This window comes from Vidua macroura, chromosome Z, assembly GCF_024509145.1.
Source record: "Vidua macroura isolate BioBank_ID:100142 chromosome Z, ASM2450914v1, whole genome shotgun sequence".
Lineage (NCBI taxonomy): Eukaryota > Metazoa > Chordata > Aves > Passeriformes > Viduidae > Vidua > Vidua macroura.
In genome coordinates, this window is record NC_071611.1 from 9,619,490 (window position 1) to 9,626,372 (window position 6,883).

Genomic DNA, 6,883 nt, shown 5'->3' on the forward strand with positions numbered 1-6,883 from the left:
ACAAGTTAAAAAAAACAGTGATAGTACTTTAGAGCTCTGAAATGACAACTTCAAAGAATGACAGATGTCAAAGACTCAGGTTTCATATGCTAGCTTCTGTGCCTCATGAACATTGACTTTCATATAATTTTCATGGGCATCCCTGCCCAAGGTGGGGATCTGGAACTAGGTGAACTTACAGGCTCTTCCAGTCCAAGACATTTTATGATTCTATCATTTTCAGTTACATAGAAAATCATCTTGGGCAAGGAAAAGAGAAATCATATATAATGTTTTGAGTAAAATAAATCCTTATACTATTGTGGTGAGTTAACCTTGCATGACTGTCAGAAGCCCACCCAGTTGCTCTCTCAGTCCCCCTCCTCAACAGAGCTGTGTGAGAAAAATGTTGAAAAAGTTCATCAGTCAAGATGAAAACACAAACATTGTTTACTAAGTGCCATTGAAGGTAGGACAGACTTAACCAAGGGAAAATATTTTTTTTTGCTAATTAAAAATAGGAGTAGGATGGTAACAAAGAAAGGCCAAACCAAAAATATCTTCCTCCTTCCTCTTTTTCCCAAGCTCAACTTCACTCCTGAATTTTCTACCTCCTCCTCCTGCTCAGCTGGTGCAAGGAACTGGAAAATAGGGGTTGTGATCTGTTCATAATACTCTGTCTCTGCTGCTCCTTCATGTAATCACAAAACTGTTAGAGTTGGAAGAGACCTCTGGAGATCATCCAGTCCAAAGCCCCTGCCAAGGCCAGTCAGCTAGAGCAGGTGAGGCAGGAATGCATCCATGTGGGTTCAGAATGTCTCCAGAGAGGGAGACTCCATGATGTTCCTAGGCAGCCTGTGCCAATGCTCTGCCATCCTCAACATAAAGTTAGTCCTCTTGTTGAAGTGGAGCTTCTTGCGTTTTAGTTGATGGCCATTGCTCCTCATTCCTCCTCACACTTTTTCACTTTTCCCTCCCTCTCCAGTGTAGGTCCATTCCATGGGCTGCAGTCCTTCAGGAACAGATTGCACCAGTATTGAGTCCTTATTGGGCTGCAGTTACTGCCAGAAAAACTGCCCCAGTCTGGGCTCCTTTCCACAGTGCCATGTGTACTGCCTGGAGTCAGCTTCAGGATGGATTTTCCACAGACCACAGCTTCCTTCAGGGCATTCCCATCTGCTGCGGCACCAGGTCTCCAGTGACTACAGTGTGGATATCTGTTCTTCAGTGGTACTCCATGGGCTGTGGGGGCACAGCTGCCTCACCATGGACTGGACCACAGGCTTGTCAGAAACTGAAATACTATAGTTTATGACTTAAACATCTTCATGAAGGACTTTTGCCTGTTATAGCATAATATGGATATTCTCAGTTCAGTCAGAGAGAAAGAGAGAGGTTTTTCTAACCAGGTGAGAGCCTGGGAAACAGTTGGGAAAGAATGTAAATAATTCTCTAATCTCTCTTGTTGTTCACATTGTTTATAGATATGTTCTGCCACCGTGCGTCATTCACTGTGCACCAATGGTGTGAAATGTTTTTACTTTAAGACCAATGAAATTAGTCTGCACGATGTTCTCTATATATAGAGCGGTGCATTTGAAATAAATCAGAGTTCATTCTCTTTGCCTTCTAACTTGGAGTCATTCTGTTCCCATCCTGCTCAACAGCAACAGCATGACTGTATTACAAAAGTTGCAGAGAACACCACCACACCCTGAGTGGGGCCCTGACTGAGGCCCTACACCACTCACTGATGAAGACAAGTAAAATAACAACTCAGGGCTGGGGGAGAAGAATAAATTCACAGAGCACAAGCTCAACACCTTGGGAGCGAGGCCGCAGCCCCAGGGCTTCCAGCCGCCGGGGCCGCACAGGCCTCACACACAGGTGGGGGCAGCGGCTCTGGGGTGTGGGGAAAAGGCCTCTGGTGAGAGGCAGTGACCGCCCATCCTGCGCTGTGCACAGGGCTCAGCTGAGCGGGCCCTTGGCCCGGAGGAGCTGCAGCCACACGGAGACACAGGGGGGCCATGGCCTGCCACAGGATCCCCCAAGGGGCCCCGAGCCCGCAGCAGGGCACGGCGGCACAGTGCAACAGACCCGCAGTGCTGCGAGGGACAGCGTCAAACCGGGTCCCTGCAAGGGAGGCACCTGGGCGTTCCCACCTGCCCGAAGGTATCTTCATCCACGGGATGCGATACATTTCCGTGTGGTGTGGTGGCACAGTGTGGCATTTATCTGCTATGACCTCAGGCAGCTGGGAAGCCCGGCTAGCGCTGCCTTTTGTGAGACCACAGCTGCCGCGTGAACGGGCGCTCCAGGGCTGTGGTGTTTGCCTCCCTGTTAGTGCTGAGCGCTCTGGCATGGGTATGCAGCTTTGGTACCTTCAAGCTGAGAGAAGGCAAAGGGATGAAAGAGGCACACTGCAGCTTTTGTTCTTCTCTCCGGTCTCGGGCAGCTGGGACGCCCAGCTAGCGCTGCCCTTTGTGAGACCATGGCTGCTGCATGCCCAGGTGCTCTAGGGCTGAGCGTTCCGGCGTGGGTAATGCAGCTTTCATAGCCATACACTGAGAGGAAGCAAAGGGACGAGAGAAGGCACACCTTGCCTGCATGGCTGAGAATGTTTATTTCCTGTGTGGCCGCTGCGGTGGCTGGAGCGGCTGTTCCCAGGTAGCGCACAAGGACAAAATGGTGATTGAACAATGAAGGCATCAGGTTAAATAGTGGGTGGAAATCCCCCTCGCCTAACGGGGAGAGACAACCGGGGAGTGACGCGGATCACGGCAACCTACGGGAACATAACAGAGGTGGGTACAGGGTTCCAGGACAAATAGGAATACAAGGTTGGGGTGACTGACACAGAACTTTCAGGAATAAACAGGGGGTGGCTATAAGATGGACATGTAAAAGCTCCTATGGTAAGTGACTTGGAGCAGACCATTGTGAGGGAAAAATGGGGGTACAGAGAACCGACTAACTGACATTTATTAAAACCCCTAACTGAACCAACCCCGCATGCAACATCTCCCTGTTTTTTATTATATAAAAAAGACAGCTGTTTAAACTTTGTGTTGCTTGTGCAGTCACCTCCTCACTCAGTCTTCTTCTGCTGTGACTGCAATGACTGCCTTTGCAGATGGAGAGGGCTTGAAGATGGTGCTGAAATTGCTTCTTCTCTGAGTGTTTGGGGATAAGGAAACTAGGAAAACAACTTTTTTGCAAACAAATGGATTGGGAACACAAACGGACTGAGGTAGCTGAGAGGATTTTTTCTTTGGCTTTGGGAAAATTTTTTAAAGAGATGTAGACTCCCCCTCTTCCTTGCGGCGCCTGCGGTTGGATGCAACTCCCTGGTTAGTGGGATCATTTGTTGCACCCACAGGCACCTTATCATCCCGACTCACTAGGTGTCCTGGGGTGTATGGTTTAGCATGTCTCCTGGGGATCCACTTGACTCCTGAAGGCGTGGATACGCAGGCATATCCCTGTCCCCAAGTCAAAATTGGGAATGGACCCTGGATTTCTTTGGAATCCGGATCCCTCACTAGCACTGGTGGCCACCCTTCTGGCCGAAGCTCTTGATTCTGCTTGAAATGCCTCAGGGCTGGCAGTTCTGGCCTGTCAAAAGAACAGTTTAGGAAATGGATGGTAAACAATGCCTTGCAGAGCCTCTCGTGTGGTGACAGCACTCGCATATCTCCCCGCTGCTTCTGGAGGACCTGCTTCAGCGTCTGGTGTGTTCTTTCTATTATGGCCTGGCTGGTGGGGGAGTGAGGAATCCTGGTCTTATGTTGGACCCCCCATTCCTGCAGGAAGTTACCAAACACTCTGGAAGTATAGGCTGGACCACTGTCAGTTTTAATTGTGGCTGGGACCCCCAAGGTTGCAAACGCGTGTATGAGGTGTTTTCTCACGTCTGCAGCCCTCTCACCTATGTGGGCTGAGGCAAAAACTGCCCCCGAGAAGGTGTCCATGGATACATGGAGATTTCTGAGTTTCCCAAATTCAGGGACCTTTGTGACATCCATTTGCCATACCTCACAACTGTGGAGGCCTCTGGGATTCACACCTGCTCCCAGTGTTGATAAAGGCGTCTCCTGACAGCTGGGGCATGAGGCCACAATTTCCCTGGCTTGGTCACGCTGCAGATTGAACTGGTGTACCAGACCTGGGGCATTTTGATGGAACTGCTGATGGCTGAGCTTGGCCTGCTCGACTGTGTTCGGCTGGCCTCCCAGCTGTACTGGAGCTGCCAAGGTGTCTGCTCTGCGGTTCCCCTCAGCAATAAAGCCTGGGAGATTGGTGTGTGATCTCATGTGCATCACGTAAAAGGGAAGCTCGCAGTGGGAAATTAGGTGTATTAGCTTTGCGAGCAAGCCAAAGATGACCTGGTTTGAGACCTCCTTTAAGACTGCATGTTCAGCTCTTGACACTGCTCCTGCGACATACGCTGAGTCTGTTACCAGATTAAAAGGTTGGCTAAATCTCTCAAAAGCCCTCACCATGGCATCTGACTCAGCCACTTGTGAGGAACCTTCCACTATTTAACATCTGTTTCCCACAGCTGAGTCTCTGGGTCCTTCCAAGTCACACAGGAAGTATGGGACTTCCCTGTGTCGGTAAACACTGTCAGGGCTCTGAGTGGTCTTTTAGTTTGTACTTCTTTTGGCAACAATTTGAACTCGGTGTTGAACAAATGATGACCAGGATGTCCAATCTGAATTTGGCCTGAGTAGCTATCTAGAGCGAACTGCAAATTTTCATTTTGTCTTAAAAGGTGCTCAAAGGTCTCTTTGGTCATCTTCCTTGTAGATGTTTTGATGGGAAGGTGGATACATGTGAAATCACAGCCTGCTAACACTTGCAGACAAGCCCTGGCCCGCATGATGAGCTGCGCCATCAGCTCCTGTGGCCTGGTGATACTTTTGGACTGTCTGTGGCCAAGGAACACCCACTCTGTTATTAAGAGAGGATCCCATTGACCCTTGTCCCATTGGAATATCATTCCGTATAGATGGGGTAACTCACCTAGAACAATGAAGCAGAAGGGGGGATAACAAGTCAAAAAGGGGGGATAGATCCCTCATGGTGAGCCCCAGCCAAGGCCTGATCCAATTTAAGGATCCACACAGGCGCTGGAGGTCATTTAGTGTCTTTGGGTTGTTATCTATTTGAATCTGTTGAGGCCTAATTGTCCTGTTGTTGATTTCAAGGCCCAGATACTTCCAGGGTGGCAGCAACTGTACCTTTTCCTTTTGCAACTTAAATCCTGCCACCAACAAAGCTTTAATAGTGTCCTCTAGTGCTTCTTGTAGGACTTCGCTGTCAGGGGCACAGATCAACACATCGTCCATGTAGTGATAGAAAATACAGGATGCCCACTTGGCACGCATCGGGGACAGAACCCTGGCGACATATCACTGGCATATAGTGGGGGAACATTTGAGACCCTGTGGTAATACCGTCCAGTGGTAGTGTTTCACTGGGGCTTCTCTGTTGATGAAGGGCACAAAGAAGTCAAAGTGAGGAGCGTTGTCCGGATGGAGAGGAATTTGGAAAAAACAGTCCTTGATATCAGTCACAGATAGACTGTAATTTTGGGGTAGCATAGATGGAGATGGCATACCCGGTTGGAGGGAGCCTATGTCCTCAATAACATCATTGATTTTTCTCAAGTCGTGGAGAAGTCACCACCTGTTCTTTCCCAGTTTTTTAATTACAAACACCGGAGAGTTCCAGGGGCTATTTGTCTCTACAATGTGGCCTTTTGCCAATTCCTCCTCTACAAGCTTTGTGAGCGCCTGCAGTTTCTGCTTACTCAGTGGCCACTGCTCCACCCAGATTGGCCTATCTGTAAGCCATGTCAGTTTCTGTGTGGGGTGCTCCTCAGTGGCCGCACCTAAAAATTCCAGGGGGCCGGAAATTCCAATTTGGCTTCCCACTGGGACATGGCGTCTCTCCCCCACAAGGTAATTTTGCTGTCGATCACGAACGGACGTACTGAGGCTATCAGCCCATTCAGACCTTTAATTTGGATAAAGTTTTTGGATTGTCTTGCAGCCTGAGGCCCACCTAGTCCTAAGACTGGCATTGCCACGCTTTGCAACCCCCATTGTGACGGCCACTTGTATGGTGGGATGACCATCACGTCTGTTCCTGTATCCATCATCCCCTGAAGATGTATTGAATGCCCCTTGCACTTAAGTTCGTACCATACGAGGGGTTTTTCCTCTCCCAGCTTCCCAGCATAAAAGACTGAGAGTTCCAGGTCATTACAGAGCATGAGGAATAGGAATTGCCTGTGCAATAACCTGGCCCTTCGGTAGGAAGAGGCGGGGGTGGACACAGTGTGCCGTGAAATAGAAGAGCCTCTTAAGGGTTAAGGGTGGAAATGACCGGAGGAACCTCTATCTCCAGTGGTGTGTGTTTGTGTTTTGTGTCCCCAACAACGAGGTACCTGCAGTTCAAGAGGTCTTCTCTCCATCTGGTTTCACAGCGGCAGATGTGCAACAGAAGCTCTGCATCTGCTATGAAGAACTGCCAGTACTGAGAACAGAAATGGACAGGGTTAGTGAGTCAGAGCCGATAAGGTTCCCTTTTGTCTGTCATCGAGAGGCAGCCGCTCACAGATGGAACTATATGGTGAATCACGGCTCCTCTTGTGGCACTGCGACTTGCCTCATTTCTGTCTGCATGCGAGGCAAGTCCGTGCTCCCCCTTTAGTTTTTTGGAAAGGTGGGGTTCCCCTCCCCCCTGCGGCGTGGGTTTTCGCTCTCCCTGGCTGCACGCGGCTCTTGGGAGCCCGGCTGTGGCGTAGCTTCCACGTGCTGCCGGGGTTTGCTGCCGCGGGTTCCCGGACACGGCTCCGTGTCTCGGGCGCGTGGGCTGGCCAACCGCTGTTACCGTG

At 49.9% G+C, this 6,883-nt stretch overlaps 1 long non-coding RNA gene across 1 annotated transcript; it reads right to left on the minus strand.

Annotated features, from left to right (window-relative positions):
• Window positions 1-405: 405 nt before the first annotated feature.
• On the minus strand, window positions 406-2,200 carry LOC128822047 (uncharacterized). The gene is made up of 2 exons (XR_008441330.1): window positions 2,142-2,200; window positions 406-1,273 (listed from the first exon to the last, which is right to left on the minus strand). It is a non-coding gene; the product is annotated as an uncharacterized LOC128822047 (long non-coding RNA).
• Window positions 2,201-6,883: the final 4,683 nt, after the last annotated feature.